Source organism: Coregonus lavaretus, assembly GCF_964263955.1.
Source record: "Coregonus lavaretus genome assembly, contig: HAP1_SCAFFOLD_2804, whole genome shotgun sequence".
Taxonomy (NCBI): domain Eukaryota; kingdom Metazoa; phylum Chordata; class Actinopteri; order Salmoniformes; family Salmonidae; genus Coregonus; species Coregonus lavaretus.
Genome location: NW_028157389.1, coordinates 3,654 through 25,084, shown reverse-complemented (window position 1 = coordinate 25,084; position 21,431 = coordinate 3,654). Strand labels below are relative to the sequence as shown.

General features: G+C 39.4%; 1 long non-coding RNA gene and 1 pseudogene across 2 annotated transcripts in view; both read left to right on the top strand.

The window, feature by feature from the left end:
- LOC311125486 overlaps positions 1-21,010 on the top strand; it is a 30,719-nt pseudogene extending 9,709 nt beyond the window's left edge. Inside the window, exons 3-5 of the transcript in view lie at positions 2,121-2,407; positions 20,494-20,636; positions 20,910-21,010. The product of the transcript in view is annotated as an uncharacterized misc_RNA (transcript). The remainder of the gene's footprint in view (positions 1-2,120; positions 2,408-20,493; positions 20,637-20,909) is intronic.
- On the top strand, positions 8,368-10,932 carry LOC311125485. The gene is made up of 3 exons (XR_014612879.1): positions 8,368-8,480; positions 9,542-9,643; positions 10,783-10,932. It is a non-coding gene; the product is annotated as an uncharacterized lncRNA (long non-coding RNA).
- Positions 21,011-21,431: the final 421 nt, after the last annotated feature.

Sequence of the window (21,431 nt, the reverse complement as noted above, 5' to 3'; positions counted from 1 at the left end):
TACTGCTGAATTTGTACATTTGCCCACTGACAAAGGTCTACAATCTTGTCCCTGACATCCTTGGAGAGCTCTTTGGTCTTGGCCATGGTGGAGAGTTTGGAATCTGATTGATTGATTGCTTCTGTGGACAGGTGTTTTTTATACAGGTAACAAGGTGAGATTAGGAGCACTCCCTTTAAGAGTGTGCTCCTAATCTCAGCTCGTTACCTGTATAAAAGACACCTGGGAGCCAGAAATCTTTCTGATTGAGAGGGGGTCAAATACTTATTTCCCTCATTAAAATGCAAATCAATTTATAACATTTTTGACATGCGTTTTTCTGAATTTTTTTGTTGTTATTCTGTCTCTCACTGTTCAAATAAACCTACCATTAAAATTATGGACTGATCATGTCTTTGTCAGTGGGCATACATACAAAATCAGCAGGGGATCAAATACTTTTTTCCCTCACTGTAAATGTATGATTAAATAAAATGATGTTCTTGAAGTTTAAATTGAAGCCTTTTTCTTTACAGATGTCCTGTTGTACTTGTGGTGACCTTATATCCATGGATGAAAAGTGGTCTGTGTTTTTAGGACAGATGCAGTGCATAAGGCCTACATAGAATGTGAATAATGACATTAAGGGTACGTCTGAAATGGCACCATATTCCCTGTACAGTGCACTACATTTGACCAGTGCCATCACTATTTAGGAAATAGGGTGCCATTTGGGACACAGTAAGTTTAGGGAAGGTATTGCTGGAGCACCTATTGTATTGTAATTTCAGTTGATTTCAGCATGCGTTGCTGTGCCAACTCATATTTAGCCAAACCGCTGACTTCCTTTAATAACAGCTTCCTGTCAGCCTGCCTGTCAGTGGTTGGTGGTTATTAGCAGACCTGGGCCACGTATTCATTAGGGCACACCATAGCAAAATGTTTTACAACGGCAAATGAAAACATGTTATTCTTATTGGACAGGTACAGTTAGTCCCTCCCTGTTTCAGTTTGCTTTCTTCCATTTCGTGCCTAATGAATATGACCCAAATACTTTAGCTGTGCTTGGTTGAGCTTGCCTGACTTAATGGAACCAATAGAATAGTCCCAAACGCTCTAAGTATTTGACAGATTTCCAATAGTTTTTAAACCCAGGTCTGGTTATTCATTATTTGTTAAAGCATCCAGAGACATTGTTAAGATGTATACATCCAATATGTTAATCAGTGAAATAGAGCAGTAAGAGATCATATATGAGTGTGCCTGGTGTATGTATTTGTATTTATATTTATTATGGATCCCCTTTAGTTCCTGCCAAGGCAGCAGCTACTCTTCCTGGGGTCCAGCTAAATTAAGGCAGTTATAAAATGTTCAAAACATTACAATAAATTCACAACAGATTTCACAACACATGAAGTGTGTCTTCAGGCCCCTGCTCTACTACCACATATCTACAATACAAAATCCATGTGTACGTGTGTAGAGTGCATATGTTATCGTGTGTGTGTCTGTGCCTATGTTTGTGTTGCTTCACAGTATGTGGGTGGAACTTCCCCCAGTAGACCAGGAAGTTACTCAGGAATCAGATAAAATCTGAAAAGAAGAAGAAAGTGTCCCAACTATAACCAGCCATGACATGTTTCCGTTCCACAAATCCCCACCTACAACAGGGTCAAAAGCAGTCAGCTTCGGACTCAGACACTCAGTACTGGGACCCACCCTGTGTGCACGTTTAGTTTTTTGCCCTAGCACTACACAGCTGATTCAAATAATCAACGCTTGATGATGAGTTGCTTATTTGAATCAGCTGTGTAGTGCTAGAGCAAAAACCTAAACGTTCACTAAGGGAAACCCTGCTTTAAGGCACTGTAGCTATAGTCAATAAACATTGTTGAACATGTCTGAGGTCATCTATGCCACGCCAGATATGACCAAGAAGGTTTGACAGAGGTGAGATGGAGGAGAGGATTGTGGATATCTACATCAGTGCTGACACCCTGGGGGAATGGTGACATCATCACCACGTCACATCTGCAGAAAGGCCAGCTACATGACAGTTACAACACCCTTACTGAGAAAAGAGACCAACTACAGACTAGCTAAGACAACCTGACTGAACAGAGAGACCAGCTACAGACCAGTTACAACAACCTGACTGAAAAGAGAGACCAGCTACAGACCAGTTACAACACCCTGACTAAAGAGAGAGACCAGCTACAGACCAGATACAACACCCTGACTACAGCGAGAGACCAGTTACAGACCAGTTACAACACCCTGACTAAAGAGAGAGACCAGCTACAGACCAGATACAACACCCTGACTACAGCGAGAGACCAGTTACAGACCAGTTACAACACCCTGACTGAGGAGAGAGACCAGCTACAGACCAGTTACAACACCCTGACTAAAGAGAGAGACCACCTACATACAAGCTACAACAACTTGACTAAAGAGAGAGAGACCAGCTAAAGAGGGAGAGAGATCATTTTGAAGGTTGGATCATTAAGAGTGGAAGCCGTTCCGTTTCACATAATTGAACTAGTTTTGGGATGGTGATGGGGATGTTGGTGCCATCTATTGCTCTGTTCATATCTTGGGGGTATGATATTTGTGAGTCTGTAACTTTAATACACATATATGTGAATTTGTCCCAATACTTTTGGTCCCCTAAAATGGGGGGACTATGTACAAAAACTGCTGTCAATTCTAAACAGTTCACTCGAAAAACAGTTCACTCGAAAAAACCCTAAAATGAAAGCTGACAGTCTGCACTAACCTCATAGTCATTGTATCATGTCAAATTCAAAGTGCTGGAGTACAGAGCCAAAACAACCAAAAATGTGTCACTGTTCATATACTTTGAGCTCACTGTATATATATTTATCTTTCTCAAAAACATGAGAATTTATCGTCAATCTCAAGAAGAGAGTCAGGATTGGTCTGACTGACAGAGAGACAGAAGGGACCTGGAAATGGGTGGATGGAACAACACTGACCACAACTACTCTGACAACAAGGCTCCAATTTTCAGTTCATTCAACCTTTATCTATACAGGTTACTGTCATTGATGGTAGCAGTCAACAAAGTTGAATTTAAGCTGAAACGTTTCTGTATATTATTTAGGATTGTGATGTTCTAACTGTGATATCTGACGGTTTTTAACCCTGTAGGTACTGGTATTAACCATGATATCTGACTGTTTTTAACCCTGTAGGTACTGGTATTAACCATGATATCTGATGGTGTTTAACCCTGTAGGTACTGGTATTAACCATGATATCTGACTCTTTTTAACCCTGTAGGTACTGGTATTAACCATGATATCTGACTGTTTTTAACTCTGTAGGTACTGGTATTAACCATGATATTTACATTTACATTTTATTCATTTAGCAGACGCTCTTATCCAGAGCGACTTACAGTTAGTGAGTGCATACATTTTCCTACTGCCCCCCCGTGGGAATCGAACCCACAACCCTGGCATTGCAAGCGCCATGCTCTACCAACTGAGCTACACAATACCCCATAATGTCAAAGTGGAATTATGTTTTTAGAAATGTTTACCAATGAATAAAAAATGAAAAGCTGAAATGTCTTGAGTCAATAAGTATTCAACCCCTTGTTATAGCAAGCCTAAATAAGTTCAAGAGTAAACATTTGCTTAATAAGTCACAATAAGTTGCATGTACTCACTGTGTGAAATAAGTGTTTAACATGATTTTTGAATTACAACCTCATCTCTGTACCCCACACATACAATTTTCTGTAAGCTCCCTCAGCCAGAGTGAATTTCAAACACAGATTCAACCAAAAAGACGGGTGATTTTCCAATGCCTCGCAAAGAAGGGCACCTATTGGTAGATATATTTTTTATATCCCTTTGATCATGGTGAAGTTATTAATTACACTTTGGATGGCATATCAATACATCCAGTCACTAGAAACATAGAGGAGTCCTTCCGAACTCAGTTGAGGAAGGAAACCGCTCAGGAATTTCACCATGAGGCCAAAGGTGATTTTAAAACAGTTACTGAGTTCAATGGCTGTGATAGGAGAAAACTGAGGATGGATCAACAACATTGTTGATAGTTACGCCACAATACTAACCTAATTGACAGAGTGAAAAGGAGGAAGCCTGTACAGCATAAAAATATTCTAAAACATGCATCCTGTTTGCAACAAGGCACTAAAGTAATACTGCAGAAAAGGTGGCAAAGCAATTACATTTTTGTCCTGAATACAAAGTGTTATGTTTGGGGCAAATCCAATACAACACATTACTGAGTACCACTCTCCATATTTTGAAGCATAGTGGTGGCTGCATCATGTTATGGGTGTGCTTGTAATCATTAAGGACTGGGGAGTTTTTCAGGATAAAAAATAAAACAGAATGGAGCTAAGCGTAGGCAAAATCCTAAAGGAAAACCTGGTTGTCTGCTTTCCACCAGACACTGGGAGATGAATTCACCTTTCAGCAGGACAATACCCTAAAACACAAGGCCAAATCTACACTGGAGTTGCTTACCAAGACACTGAATGTTGAGTGGGCGAGTTACAGTTTTGACTTAAATCTACTTGACAATCTATGGTAAGACCTGAACATGGTTGTCTAGCAATGATCACCAACCAATTTGACAGAGCTTGAAGAATTTTGAAAAGTATAAATGGGCAAATGTTGCACAATCCAGGTGTGGAAAGCTCTTAGAGACTTACCCAGAAAGACTCACAGCTGTAATCGCTGCCAAAGGTGCTTCTACAAAGTATTGACTCAGGGGTGTGAATACTTATGTTAATTATATATTTCATTTCCAATAAATTTGCAAAAATGTCTAAAAACATGTTTTCACTTGATATGATATCTGACTGTTTTTAACCCTGTAGGTACTGGTATTAACCATGATATCTGACTGTTTTTAACCCTGTAGGTACTGGTATTAACCATGATATCTGACTGTTTTTAACCCTGTAGGTACTGGTATTAACCATGATATCTGACTGTTTTTAACCCTGTAGGTACTGGTATTAACCATGATATCTGACTGTTTTTAACCCTGTAGGTACTGGTATTAACCATGATATCTGACTGTTTTTAACCCTGTAGGTACTGGTATTAACCATGATATCTGACTGTTTTTAACCCTGTAGGTACTGGTATTAACCATGATATCTGACTGTTTTTAACCCTGTAGGTACTGGTATTAACCATGATATCTGATGGTTTTTAACCCTGTAGGTACTGGTATAAACCACAGCCTGATAATGGTGGTGGCCAAACAGAAAATGGTGAGGAGGACTGTGTTGAGATACGTGAAGATCAGAGTCTTCTGAAGGCATGGAATGACTTGTCATGTGACAGGAAACTCAACTGGATTTGTGAGAAAGTGGTTTAACATCACCATGACAACATACTGTAACACATTCAGTAGCCCTCACAACTCTCTCCCGCTCTCTCTCTCAAACCGGCACACACAAACATACTCAGAAGTGTAGATGCACGCACATACACATGCACCTATTGTTTTATTTGTTTGTATCATATTAATATTATTGCTAATTATTGTAGCTTCCTGTATACCAGTAGATTTTTCCTCAGATTGTAGCTTCTTTTATACCAGTAGTTGTTTGACAAATCAACATTACATTAGTACATTTTACTTTCTGCACACTGCATGCGGTGCATTTCATCATTTCCAGTTGAAACATGTTAATCTTAGTATCTACCGATATATTTTTTATCTAAGTAACATAATAAATCAATTCCCATCAAAATCTGTCAGTTTAAGATGGAGATATATGGGTTGTTTGTATGGGCTGCGTCTCAATCAACCACATCCGCCGATATCACCCTTCCTCATCTGCAGTGGAAGGTGGCTGAGCTAAAGCGGTGTTTGTCAGACCATGAGACATACCAAAAATCGGTCTTCTCTCAAAAATGTCTGTAGGGTCCGAAGCGGTTTGGCCTACAAACTAACATGACCACTTTGTGGAAAGGGGAGATTCAATGTCCTACAATGTCCTAGCAGGTCCACCAGCTTCCTGATTGAATGTGATTGAATACTTAGAACAGTTTCACTTGCAGTTGATCACTGATAGAGATCAGAACAGTACTGAGAGGACATACACACACAAGCATGTATGCACGGACAGAGACACGCACACACACACAAACATATTTAAAGTTCCCCTTTAAAACTTCTGATTAAGATGCAGACATAGTTTTCCACAGTTTCTGTCCCCTTCACCGTAGAAACGCAGATTCACTTCTTCCTTCCCTGCCAGCATCTCCATGGTGACTGGGAGCGGCGCGGCCAACGGTACGGTGAGCCTCATGACACCCGCCAATACCCCATCAGGAACGCATGTGAGAGAGAGAGAGAGAGAGAGAGAGAGAGAGAGAGAGAGAGAGAGAGAGAGAGAGAGAGAGAGAGAGAGAGAGAGAGAGAGAGAGAGAGAGAGAGAGAGAGAGAGAGAGAGAGAGAGAGAGTGAGAGAGAGAGAGAGAGAGAGAGAGAGAGAGAGAGAGAGAGAGAGAGAGAGAGAGAGAGAGAAGACAGAGAGAGAGAGAGAGAGAGAGAGACAGAGAGACAGAGAGAGAGAGAGAGAGAGAGACAGAGAGAGAGAGAGAGAGAGAGAGAGAGAGAGAGAGAGAGAGAGAGAGATTCATATGCTTATGAATAAGGTAAATTAATATAATACTCCAGGTATTGACTTTATCTTTCACAACAACAGCAATTCCTCACTGAATTAAACAGGGACATTGATAGTGTCTGGATTAGTCTGACTGACAGAGAGAAAGAGGGGACCTGGAAATGGGTGGACAATACATCACTGACCACAATGTGAGAGATAACAATCCGGCCGTAGGACTCTAACCAGTTCAACAACATCTGGGTATAATTTATAATGTTGTGTTTACCACAGTGTCTGACTGTCTGGTTCTCTGTGTTGTTTTCCCTCTAGGTACTGGGGGAGAAACCAGCCTGATAATGGTGATGGTCCTATAATACACATAGGAGAGGAGGACTGTGCTCAGAATAATTATGGGCATCCTGGTCATGTAAATAAAGGGAATGACGTAGGATGTAGACATGAATGTAACTGGATTTGTGAAAGAGTGATTTAACAATAGCTCATTATGGACAGTAGCAAGTTTTTTTTTTTAAGTAGCTTTTTGGTCTTATTATACTGTTAGGCATAAGACTAGCAGTGTGTTAGGGTTAGGTTTACTATCAGATTTGAAGAAGATAAATGATAAAAATAGGCAGGGTTTGTGACTTTGCAATTTGGCCAGATAGTGACAACAGAGAAATAATGGTATTACAGACTTGTCTATGGGCTTTTTCTCAACTCATCAGGAGAGGAGAGAGGAGGAGAGGAGATAGGAGGAGAGGAGAGAGGAGGAGAGGAGAGAGGAGGAGAAGAGATAGGAGGAGAGGAGAGAGGAGGAGAGGAGAGAGGAATCAAAGAACCACAAATTTAGATGAGGAAGAAGAATTAAGAGAATGACAGAAAGAAAATCAGAATAGTTATGTTAAGATTTGATAAAGCGTGTGTAGACATACCTCACTGGGAACACATTGGTTCAATCAACGTTGTATACACTTCATTTCAATAAAATTACCTTGAACAAATGTGGAATAGACATTGAATTGACGTCTCTGCCCAGTGGGACTTTGATCTGTGATTTGCCATAGTCTTACACAGTGATCATTTTCAAGGCTCTGAAAGTAAAGTATTAAAGAAACATTGACCCAGCAGGTGTACCAGCTTCCTGATTGAATGTGATTGGATGTGACCTGAACACAACAGAGGGTAGAACTGTACTAAGAGGAAACAAACGCACAGAAGGCAGCCACATGTGCAGGCAAGTATGCAGGCACCCACACACTCACACAATCAGAGACACACAACACAGAAACACACGTTTTAACTTTCCCTTTTAAACCTCTGATAATAACGCAGATATACATTTCCTAACTCTTCACACTGATGTCACACACATAAAATTACCCTATATGGCCATCGGTGGCTGGCCACAGAGTACAAGCCATTATGTGAATTCCTTATGAAAGATGCCAAAACAGGGCTTGCAAAGTATAACTTCCTGCTTGATGTTGATTGGACACATTCTATCAACTGTAGTGCACCACAGACAAAGATCAGAAAGGTACCTGGTGGAGAACACATCAGACCAACTACTTAACTACTGTCAGTACAGTTAGAATCATACAGTAGATATTACCATGAGGAGTCAGTTAGAAAGGTAATCATACAGTAGATATTACCATTAGGAGTCAGTTAGAAAGGTAATCATACAGTAGATATTACCATTAGGAGTCAGTTAGAAAGGTAATCATACAGTAGATATTACCATTAGGAGTCAGTTAGAAAGGTAATCGTACAGTTAGTTCAGATGGATGTCTACATCAACAACCAGGTAACTGAAGAAAATGAGAACAGAGCAACGAGGAGAGTGAAGACTGAGACCCATCGCTCAGGTAACAACTATATCACATACACACACATTGACAAAGACTAACACAACCACTTGACACAAAAGCACTGAAAAATGCTGATAGCAAGTCTTAGTGGAAACATTTTTTAAATAGGATTTTACCTTTAAAAATATGTACAGTACCAGTCGAAAGTTTAGACACACCTACTAATTCAAGGGTTTTTCTTTATTTTACAATTTTTTACATTGTAGAATAAAAGTTAAGACATCAAAACTATTAAATAACACATATGGAATCATGTAGTATCCAAAAAAGTGTTAAACAAATCAAAATATATTTTATATTTGAGGTTCTTCAAATAGCCACCCTTTGCCTTGATGACAACTTTGCAAACGCTTGGCATTCTCTCAACCAGCTTCATGAGGTAGTCACCTGGAATGCATTTCAATTAACAGGTGTGCCTTCTTAAAAGTTAATTTTTGAAGGGCTCTTTGTTTTCATGTACAATATATTCTTTCTCCACCTTTTGGGACCTTGTCACAACAAAACTGATTGGCTCAAACGTATTAAGAAGGAACGAAATTCCACAAATTAACTTTTAAGAAGGCACACTTGTTAATTGAAATGCATTCCAGGTGACTATGTCATGATGCTGGTTGAGAGAATGCCAAGAGTGGGACTGACCATCCATTAGTTCAAAATGGTTGTTTTAAACATGTTTTGAGGCTACACAGTGTTTGTTTACAATTACAATGGAGTAAAAAAAAAGACATCAGCTTTTTCATGACAGTTGAACTAAGCTCATGAGGCATTTATAAATTATAATCATTAAGAATCTATGGGTATATATAAAATATTTATGTAGCAACTGCAGATTCACCCTTTAATGTAATGACGTGCTTCTAACATGTTATACTGATACAGTAACTTCCTCTAAAGCAGCTGTGAGAAACAGTCCTCTCATTGCTGATTATGTCACACCATCAAGTGTGTGCCCGTTTGTGTGTGCTTGCGTGTGTGGGGGTATGTGTGTGTACGTGGTTGCTTGCTTGCTTGAATACGTGAGTGTATGTGTGTTCTCACATCAGTGTGTATCTCCTCAGGACCTGAGGATTCAGGGAGAAGACTCTACAGGATGGGTGCTGTGAGCTTTGGGATGCTGTGTGTTCTACAAGTCACTCTCAACATCTCCCTGAGACTAGTCTGTGAGTGTATTGTTATCTAATCATTACACTATATCAGACTTTCATCAACAAGGTCCCAAATGCAGATAACCCACTGGGTACAGATGTCAATTCAATGTCTATTCCACGTTGGTTCAATATCATTTCATTGAAATGATGTCGAAACAACGTTATTTCAACCAGTGGGGAGTGTTGTTATCTGTGTAACTAAGTTCCTTGAGGTCGAAGGAATTGTCCGCTGAGCTCCGAGACAGGATTGTGTCGAGGCAAAGATCTGGGGAAGTGTACCAAAAAGATTTCTACAGCATTGAAGGTCCCCAAGAACAAAGTGGCCTCCATCATTCTTAAATGGAAGAAGTTTGGAACCACCAAGACTCTTCCTAGAGCTGGCAGCCCGTCCAAACTTAGCAATAGGGGGAGAAGGGCCTTGGTCATGGAGATGACCAAGAACTCGATGGTCACTCTGACAGAACTCCAGAGTTCCTCTGTGGAGATGGGATAACCTTCCTGAAGGACAACCTTCTCTGCAGCACTCCACCAACCAGGCCTTTATGGTAGAGTGGCCAGACGGAAGCCACTCCACAGTAAAAGGCACATGACAGCCCGCATGGAGTTTGCCAAAAGGCACCTAAAGGATGCTCAGATCATGAGAAACAAGACTCTCTGGTCTGATGAAACCAAGATTGAACTCCTTGACCTGAATGTCAAGTGTCACGTCTGGAGGATACCAGGCACCATCCCAACGGTGAAGCATGGTGGTGGCAGCATCATGCTGTGGGGATGTTTTTCAGCAACAGGGACTGGGAGACTAGTCAGGATCGAGGGAAAGATGAACGGAGAAAAGTACAGAGAGATCATTGATGAAAAAACCTGCTCCAGAGAGTGCTCAGGACCACAGACTGGGGTGAAGGTTCACCTTCCAACAGAACAACAACCCTTATTTAAATGTGATATTTCCGTTGTAGATTTTTTATAAATATGCTAAAATTTATAAAAAAGCAAAAACTGCTTTTTCATTATGGGATATTGTGTGTAGATTTCTAAAATAGTGAAGGAGTCTAAATACTTTCCGAATGCACTATTATGTATCAATCCTTTCCAGATAACAGATGCATCAAAGACTGAAGAGAAGCATTTTTCTCTTTATAAAACCAATGCAGATGCAGAGAGAGACCAGCTACATACCAGATACAACAACCTGACTGTAGAGAGAGACCAGCTACAGACCAGATACAACAACCTGACTGTAGAGAGAGACCAGCTACATACCAGATACAACAACCTGACTGTAGAGAGAGACCAGCTACAGACCAGATACAACAACCTTGCTGAAGAGAGAGACCAGCTACATACCAGATACAACAACCTGACTGTAGAGAGAGACCAGCTACAGACCAGATACAACAACCTGACTGTAGAGAGAGACCAGCTACAGACCAGATACAACAACCTTGCTGAAGAGAGAGACCAGCTACAGACCAGAAACAACACCCTGACTAAAGAGAGAGACAGGCTTCAGAATTTGATTTGTGGTCAGTGAGCTGGTTATCATATTTTCCTTTATTATTAAGTCAATTTGTTCATTGAGATCTAGTCCAGTGAATCATGGAAAATAAAATGTGATGTTTATTGTTTTGTATCATATTGTATCAGTGTTGTGTTGTGTCATCAAACAGAGAAACCCTGCTGTTTTGATGGATGGAGGAAGTTTGACTGCAGTTGTTACTTCCTCTCTACTGAGGAGAGAACCTGGGAGGAGAGTAGACAGTACTGTGTAAACAGAGGAGCAGACCTGGTGATAATAAACAGCAGAGAGGAACAGGTGAGAGAGAGAGAGAGAGAGAGAGGGGGGGGGGGGGGGGGGGCGTGTAGATATGGGTGTGCAGGGGGTAGATATGATCAAAGAGTGAGCTCCAAAAGTATTGGGACGGTGACAAATGTTTTGTTGTTTTGGCTCTGTACTCCAGCAGTTTGGATTTGAAGTGATACAATGACTATGAGGTTAAAGTGCAGACTGACAGCTTTCATTTTAGGGTAATTTCAACAAATATCGGGTGAACCGTTTAGAAATAAAAGTACTTTTTGTACCTAGTCCCCCCATTTTATTGGGACAAATTCACATATGTCTACTTAAGTTACAGACTCACATATATCACACCCCCAAGATTCGCTAACCTCTCACCATTACAGTAACAGGAGAGGTTAGCGTGTCTTGGGGGTATGATATTTGTTCATCTTTACCTTTCTCACTCATCATTATTCACAGTTCATTCAGCACTTTCCGTAATCATTAAGTGTTTAGAAACATATTCTACTCTTATTTACAATAAAAGTGACTCCAGAATGACACAATACATTATTTACCATTAATTTCAATTAGTCACAAAATATTCTGAAAAACAACCAAAACAAACAGCAAATGCATCCAACAAGTTTGTAGAGTCAAAAGCTTGATGTGGTCATTGCGTGCTAAGAATATGGACCAAATACTAAACTTTGACTACTTTAATACACATATAATTGAATTTGTCCCAATACTTTTGGTCCACTAAAATGGGGGGACTATGTAAACAAAGGGCTTTCATTTCTAAATGGTTCACCTGATGTGGATGAAAATACTGAAAGCTGTCAGCCTGCACCTTAACCTCATAGTCATTTTATCATTTGCTGGAGTACAGAGCCAAAACAAACAAAAATGTGTCAATATTTTTGGAGCTCACTGTATATATATTTATCTTTCTCAACAACAGGAGTTTCTCTTCAATCTCAACAAGAGAGTCTGGATTGGTCTGACTGACAGACAGAGAGAGGGGACCTGGAAATGGGTGGATGGAACAACACTGACCACAGAGTAAGAGATTATAACTACTGTGACAATAAGGATCCAATATTCAGTTCATTCAACCTTTATCTATATAGGTTATTGACATTGATGGCAGAAGTCAACAAAATTGAATTTGAGCTGAAACGTTTTTGTATAATATTTAGGATTGTGATGTTCTAACTGTGATATATGACTGTTTTTAACCCTGTAGGTACTGGTATTAACCATTATATCTGATGTTGTTTAACCCTGTAGGTACTGGTATTAACCATGATATCTGACTGTTTTTAACCTTGTAGGTACTGGTATTAACCATGAAATCTGATGGTTTTTACCTTGTAGGTACTGGTATTAACCATGATATCTGACTGTATTTAACCCTATAGGTACTGGTATTAACCATGATATCTGACTGTTTTTAACCCTGTAGGTACTGGTATTAACCATGATATCTGACTGTTTTTAACCCTGTAGGTGCTGGTATTAACCATTATATCTGACTGTTTTTAACCCTGTAGGTACTGGTATTAACCATGATATCTGACTGTTTCTAACCTTGTAGGTACTGGTATTAACCATGATATCTGACTGTTTTTAACCCTGTAGGTACTGGTATTAACCATGATATCTGACTGTTGTTAACCCTGTAGGTACTGGTATTAACCATGATATCTGACTGTTGTTAACCCTGTAGGTACTGGTATTAACCATGATATCTGAATGTTTTTAACCCTGTAGGTACTGGTATTAACCATGATATCTGACTGTTTTTAACCCTGTAGGAACTGGTATTTACCAAGATATCTGAAGGTTTCTTAACCCTGTAGGTACTGGTATTAACAATGATATATGACTGTTGTTAACCCTGTAGGTACTGGTATTTACCATGATATCTGACTGTTTTTAACCCTGTAGGTATTGTTATTAACCATGATATTTGACTGTTTTTAACCCTGTAGGTAATTGGTATTAACCATGATATCTGACTGTTTTTAAACCTGTAGGTAGTGGTATTAACCATGCTATCTGACTGTTTTTAACCCTGTAGGTACTGGTATTATTCAGGATATCTGACTGTTTTTTTACCCTGTAGGTACTGGAATTAACCATGATATCTGACTGTATTTAACCCTGTAGGTACTGGTATTAACCATGATATCTGACTGTTTTTAATCCTGTAGGTACTGGAATTAACCATGATATCTGACTGTTTTTAACCCTGTTGGTACTGGTATTAACCATGATATCTGACTGTTTTTAACCCTGTAGGTACTGGTATTAACCATGATATCTGATGGTTTTTAACCCTATAGGTACTAGTATTAAACATGATATCTTACTGTTTTTAACCCTGTAGGGACTGGTATTAACCATTATATCTGACTGTTGTTAACCCTGTAGGTACTGGTATTAACCACGATATCTGACTGTTTTTAACCCTGTAGGTACTGTTATTAACCATGATATCTGACTGTTTTTAACCCTGTAGGTACTGGTATTAACCATGATATCTGACTGTTTTTAATCCTGTAGGTACTGGAATTAACCATGATATCTGACTGTTTTTAACCCTGTTGGTACTGGTATTAACCATGATATCTGACTGTTTTTAACCCTGTAGGTACTGGTATTAACCATGATATCTGATGGTTTTTAACCCTATAGGTACTAGTATTAAACATGATATCTTACTGTTTTTAACCCTGTAGGGACTGGTATTAACCACGATATCTGACTGTTTTTAACCCTGTAGGTACTGTTATTAACCATGATATCTGACTGTTTTTAACCCTGTAGGTACTGGTATTAACCATGATATCTGACTGTTTTTAACGCTGTAGGTATTGGTATTAACCATGATATCTGACTGTTTCTAACCCTGTAGGTACTGGTATTAACCATGATATCTGACTGTTATTAACCCTGTAGGTACTGGTATTAACCATGATATCTGACTGTTTTAACCCTGTAGGTACTGGTATTAACCATGATATCTGACTCTTATTAATCCTGTAGGTACTGGTATTAACCATGATATCTGACTCTTATTAATCCTGTAGGTACTGGTATTAACCATGATATCTGACTGTTTCTAACCCTGTAGGTACTGGTATTAACCATGATATCTAACTGTTGTTAACCCTGTAGGTACTGGTATTAACCATGATATCTGACTGTTTTTAACCCTGTAGGTACTGGTATTAACCATGATATCTGACTGTTTTTAACCCTGTAGGTACTGGTATTAACCATGATATCTGACTGTTTTTAACCCTGTAGGTACTGGTATTAACCATGATATCTGACTGTTTTTAACCCTGTAGGTACTGGTATTAACCATGATATCTGATGGTTTTTAACCCTGTAGGTACTGGTATTAACCATGATATCTGACTGTTTCTAACCCTGTAGGTACTGGTATTAACCATGATATCTGACTGTTGTTAACCATGTAGGTACTGGTATTAACCATGATATCTGACTGTTGTTAACCCTGTAGGTACTGGTATTAACCATGATATCTGACTGTTGTTAACCTTGTAGGTAATGGTATTAACCATGATATCTGACTGTTTTTAACCCTGTAGGTACTGGTATTAACCAATATATCTGACTGTTGTTAACCCTGTAGGTACTGGTATTAACCATGATATCTGACTGTTGTTAACCCTGTAGGTACTGGTATTAACCATGATATCTGACTGTTGTTAACCCTGTAGGTACTGGTATTAACCATGATATCTGACTGTTTTTAACCCTGTAGGTACTGGTATTAACCATGATATCTGACTGTTTTTAACCCTGTAGGTACTGGTATTAACCATGATATCTGACTCTTATTAATCCTGTAGGTACTGGTATTAACCATGATATCTGACTGTTTCTAACCCTGTAGGTACTGGTATTAACCATGATATCTGACTGTTGTTAACCCTGTAGGTACTGGTATTAACTATGATATCTGACTGTTTTTAACCCTGTAGGTACTGGTATTAACCATGATATCTGACTGTTTTTAACCCTGTAGGTACTGGTATTAACCATGATATCTGACTGTTGTTAACCATGTAGGTACTGGTATTAACCATGATATCTGACTGTTTTTAACCCTGTAGGTACTGGTATTAACCATGATATCTGACTGTTGTTAACCCTGTAGGTACTGGTATTAACCATGATATCTGACTGTTGTTAACCCTGTAGGTAATGGTATTAACCATGATATCTGACTGTTTTTAACCCTGTAGGTACTGGTATTAACCAAGATATCTGACAGTTGTTAACCCTGTAGGTACTGGTATTAACCATGATATCTGACTGTTGTTAACCCTGTAGGTACTGGTATTAACCATGATATCTGACTGTTTTTAACCCTGTAGGTACTGGTATTAACCATGATATCTGACTGTTGTTAACCCTGTAGATACTGGTATTAACCATGATATCTGACTGTTTTTAACCCTGTAAATACTGGTATTAACCATGATATCTGACTGTTTTTAATCCTGTAGGTACTGGTATGACCCACAACCTAATAATTCAGGTCGTTTTGGGGAGGATTGTGCTGGGATAAACAACGATCAGCATCCTCTAAAGGCCTGGAATGACTTGCCATGTAACAGGAGACTCAACTGGATTTGTGAGAAAGTGGTTTAACATCACCATGACAACATACTGTAACACATACAGTAGCCTACAGTGCACACAACTCTCTCTCTCTTTCTCTCTTTCTCTCTTTCTCTCTCTCTCTCTCTCTCTCTCTCTCTCTCTCTCTCTCTCTCTCTCTCTCTCTCTCTCTCTCTCTCTCTCTCTCTCTCTCTCTCTCTCTCTCTCTCTCTCTCTCTCACACACACACACACTCTCTCTCTGTCTGAACCCCCCCCCCCCACACACACCCTTACACACACAAACACCCTCACATCCATGCAAACACACCTATTGTTGTATTTGTTTTTTATTATATATATAAAAAATAGATGTCCTACTTATTTCCTGTTTGTAGCTTCCTGTGAACCAGTAGTTATGTTTGACACGTCATCAGATACAACATGAAGTCAGTACATTTGACTTTGTGCACACTCTACATGAAGTGCATTTCATAAATTACTTGCTACCGATGTTTAAATGCTCCAATTTAGATCGGGTGCAAACATTCTCAACAGTACGAAACCACCATTACATACAGTGTATAGGAGTTGACTGTAACAACAATTAATTAGTGTAGTAGAGATATCAAAGGGTATCAAAGGATGCTATTTAATAATCTTTGACAGTCAGTCTTTGTTGTTGTCAAGTTACACAGAAGCACAATATCAAATGCTCATATTTGACTGTTGTTCCCCTATATGGGTCCCAAAAGAGGGAAGTGGATCTTTTCAGTGGTTCAAACAGCTGTCACTCAAGAATCCTCAACCAATCAGGTTCATTAAGAGAGAGCTGCAGCCAATTATGTTGTCATCTCATCCTCACTGGTTAAACCTACCCAGCCTCAACATCTACTTGGAGCAGTTTGTAGTGTCAAATCTATTGTATGGACATTATAATGACCCATGTCTGTAGTCCTGGACCTCCTGAACATGTTGATGTATATTTGGGAGTAAACAGAGGGTCCAAATCAGCAGAAAGGTGAAAGGAAGGGGGAGTTCTGGAAACTACCTGAATTATCTTGGGGCTGTTACATATGATTTTTAATATATGTTTACAGCTAGACTTTGTTCTCCACTTCCCCTCTATTATCTATATCTTCCTGGTATGATAGAGAGACCTGAAAATAGCTCTGCAGCGATGCTCCCCATCCAACCTGACAGAGCTTGAGAGGATCTGCAGAGAAGAATGGGAGAAACTCCCCAAATACAGGTGTGCCAAGCTTGTAGCGTCATACCCAAGAACACTCGAGGCTGTAATCGCTGCCAAAGGTGCTTCAACAGTGTACTGAGTAAAGGGTCTGAATACTTATGTAAATTTAATATTTCAGTTTTGTATTTTTAATACATTTGGAACCATTTCTAAAAAACTGTTTTTTATTTGTCATTATGGGCTATTGTGTGTAGATTGATGAGGAAAAAAACAATTTAATCAATTTTAGAATTAGGCTGTAACGTAACAAAATGTGGAAAAAGTCAAGGGGTCTGAATACTTTCCGAATTTGCTGAATATTCATATATATCACTCAATAGCCATTGTCAATGTTAAGATTTATAGTTCACTATGTAGCATTGCATGTAGGCTGTACATACATCTCTCTCTCTCTCTCTCTCTCTCTCTCTCTCTCTCTCTCTCTCTCTCTCTCTCTCTCTCTCTCTCTCTCTCTCTCTCTATCTATCTATCTATCTGGTATGTTAGTAGTGATGTTGATGGTTGGATACAGTACTGAATGGTTAAGTGATGATGTCTAGTAGTTATCATGTTGGTGGTCATGCTGAATGCTTAAGTGTGTACACGGAATGTAATTACTATTATTTTTTATTAAAACGTGTTTTCACATTCAACTATTCACAGATATCGCTTTTATACAAACATACATATTAATAAAAAAATCAACAATGTAATTTAACAAGGTCTACCAGCCTGAATGTGATTAGATACTGATAATAGTGTGATCTGCAGTTGGACACAGACAGAGGGCAGAACAGTACTGAGAGGACACACACACACTGCATGCCACACGCAGGCACACACACACGCACGCACACACACACACACAGGTACATTTCCCATGTTAAACCTCTGATAAAGATGCAGACATATATTTCCCCCAGCACCTCTGAATAACTCCTCACACTGATGTCACACACAGACAGCATACATAGAAAAAAAGGCCCCTATATGGCCATCGATGGCTGGTCACAGAGTACAAGCCATAACGTGACCTCCTTATGAAGGCTGGGATGTCAAAGCCTCAGTAATGTTATATGATCTATGTACAAATTCACTTACTCCAATCTATTATCTGCTAAAATATATGATAAGTTCAATTATATCTTGAATAATTTAAAACGGATGGGAAACAAACATATTTCCATTAGAAGCTAAAGTGGGGGGAGTCATGTGGGGGCCAGTGACGTGTTGATTTGACAGTTTCCCTTTCACTGTGATTGACAGTTTAAAAAATAGTGTCACTACCATAAATCACACAGATGCTGGTCAGCGCAGGGAGAAGACACAGGTACAGACCTACATTAGAGTTGAGGTTAGAAGTAGAAGTTACTGTATTTGACCACAAGTGTGTTAAGATGTCAGAAGGATTCTATGAAAACTCGGATGGATTTGTAAACTATGAGCCTGATGCAATGAAGAACAAGGACATTGATGGCCAATTATATGCCAACATAGGAGCCTTCAAGCCCAGTCCAAGAGATGGAGTTGTTGCTTAAGGTAAGATTGCACGAACACACACACACACACACACACAAATTACACATGAAAAACACATTAAACAGGTGAGATTATCCTGCAGTACTATACCTGTATTTGTATAGTTTGAATCCAGTTGGTACTTCCTGTCTCCTGAGACTAAAACCTGGAAGGAGAGCAGAGAGGACTGTCTGGAGAGAGGAGCAGACCTGGTGATCATAAACAGCTATGCAGAACAGGTCAGAGAGAGAAAGAGAGAGATGAGTTTGCAGGGGGTAGATGTGATCAAACATATATGTCTATATATTTATCTTTCTCAACCTCAAGACGAGAGTCTGGATTGGTCTGACTGACTCTGTTACTGAGGGGACCTGGAAATGGGTGGACGGCACACCACTGACCACAGGTTGAGAGATTATAATTATTCTGTCAATAAGGCTCCATTCAACCTTTATCTATACAGGTTACTGTCATTGATGGCAGCAGTCAACAAAGTTAACTTTCTGCTGAAAAAATATTTACGATTGTGATGTTGTAACTGTAATGTCTGACGGTTTTTAACCCTGTACTGTTATTAACCATAATATCTGACTGTTGTTAACCCTGTAGGTACTGGTATTAACCATGATATCGGATGATTTTTAACCCTGTAGGTACTGGTATTAACCATGATATCTGACGGTGTTTAACCCTGTAGGTACTGGTATTAACCATGATATCTGACTGTTTTTAACCTTGTAGGTACTGGTATTAACCATGATATCTGACTGTTTTTAACCTTGTAGGTACTGGTATTAACCATGATATCTGACTGTTTTTAACCCTGTAGGTACTGGTATTAACCATGATATCTGACTGTTTTTAACCTTGTAGGTACTGGTATTAACCATGATATCGGATGATTATTAACCCTGTAGGTACTGGTATTAACCATGATATCTGACTGTTTCTAACCCTGTAGGTACTGGTATTAACCATGATATCTGACTGTTGTTAACCCTGTAGGTACTGGTATTAACCATGATATCTTACTGTTTTTAACCCTTTAGGTACTGGTATTAACCATGATATCTGACTGTTTCTAACCCTGTAGGTACTGGTATTAACCATGATATCTGATTGTTTCTAACCATGTAGGTACTGGTATTAACCATGATATCTGATTGTTTCTAACCATGTAGGTACTGGTATTAACCATGATATGGAAGAGACCCTCTGGAGTTGCTGCAGTGTGTCTGGGGCTGCTGTGTGTTCTCCTACTGGCTGGGATCATAGGCCTGTCTGTCTACTGTGAGTTTAGTATGTTGTCAATGAGACTTAAGTAGCCTACTTAATCATACTTAATCATGAATGGTGTGGTATTTACATGTTTGATTCACTTTTCCCTTTTACAGATGGAGTCATTGGTCATCACGACTCAACAGGCCAGATACAACAACCTACCTAAAGGGAGAGACCATTTACAGATCAGATACAACAACCTGACTGAAGAGAGAGACCAGCTACAGACCAGCTACAACAACCTTACTGAAGAGAGAGACCAGCTACAGACAGAGAGATTTCTTTAGCGGGAGGCTTAACAATTGCAGTGAGTAAACCTACAGTAATAAATTGGTATTAATCCCACACACCATATCGTGTGTTTCTATTCTTTCATTAAGTGTTGAAGGAAATTCATGTTTTCATCTTGTAGAACAAACTTATTCTGAAGGCTGGCAGAAGTTTGCATCCAGTTGGTACTTCCTGTCTACTGAGACTAAAATCTGGAAGGAGAGCAGAGAGGACTGTCTGGAGAGAGGAGCAGACCTGGTGATCATAAACAGCGATAAGGAACAGGTGAGAGAGAGAGAGAGAGAGAGAGAGAGAGAGAGAGAGAGAGAGAGAGAGGGAGAGAGAGAGAGAGAGAGAGAGAGAGAGACTGTGTGTGTGTGTGTGTGTGTGTGTGTGTGTGTGTGTGTGTGTGTGTGTGTGTGTGTGTGTGTGTGTGTGTGTGTGTGTGTGTGTGTGTGTGTGTGTGTGTGTGTGTGGTGTGTGTGTGTGTGTATGGGTGTGCAGGGGGTAGATATGATCAAACCTACATATACAGTATATTTATATTTCTCACAACAGACATTTCTCTTCAACCTCAAGAAGAGTGTCTGGATTGGTCTGACTGACTCTATTAATGAGGGGACCTGGAAATAGGTGGACGGCACTCCACTGACCACAGGGTGAGAGATGATAACTAATCTGTCAATAAGGATCCATTAAACCTTTTTCTATACAGTTATTGTTATTGATGGCAGCAGTTAACAAAGTTAACTTTAAGATGAAGCATTTCTGTATATTATTTAGGATTGTGATGTTCTAACTGTGATGTCTTATAGTTTTAAACCCTGTAGGTACTGGTATTAACCATGATATCTAACTGTTTTTAACCCTGTAGGTACTGGTATTAACTATGATATCTGACAGTTTTTAACCCTGTAGGTACTTGTATTAACCATGATATCTGACTGTTTTTAACCCTGTAGGTACTGGTATTAACCATGATATCTGACTGTTTTTAACCCTGTAGGTACTGGTATTAACCATGATATCTGACTGTTTTTAATCCTGTAGGTACTGGTATTAACCATGATATCTGACTGT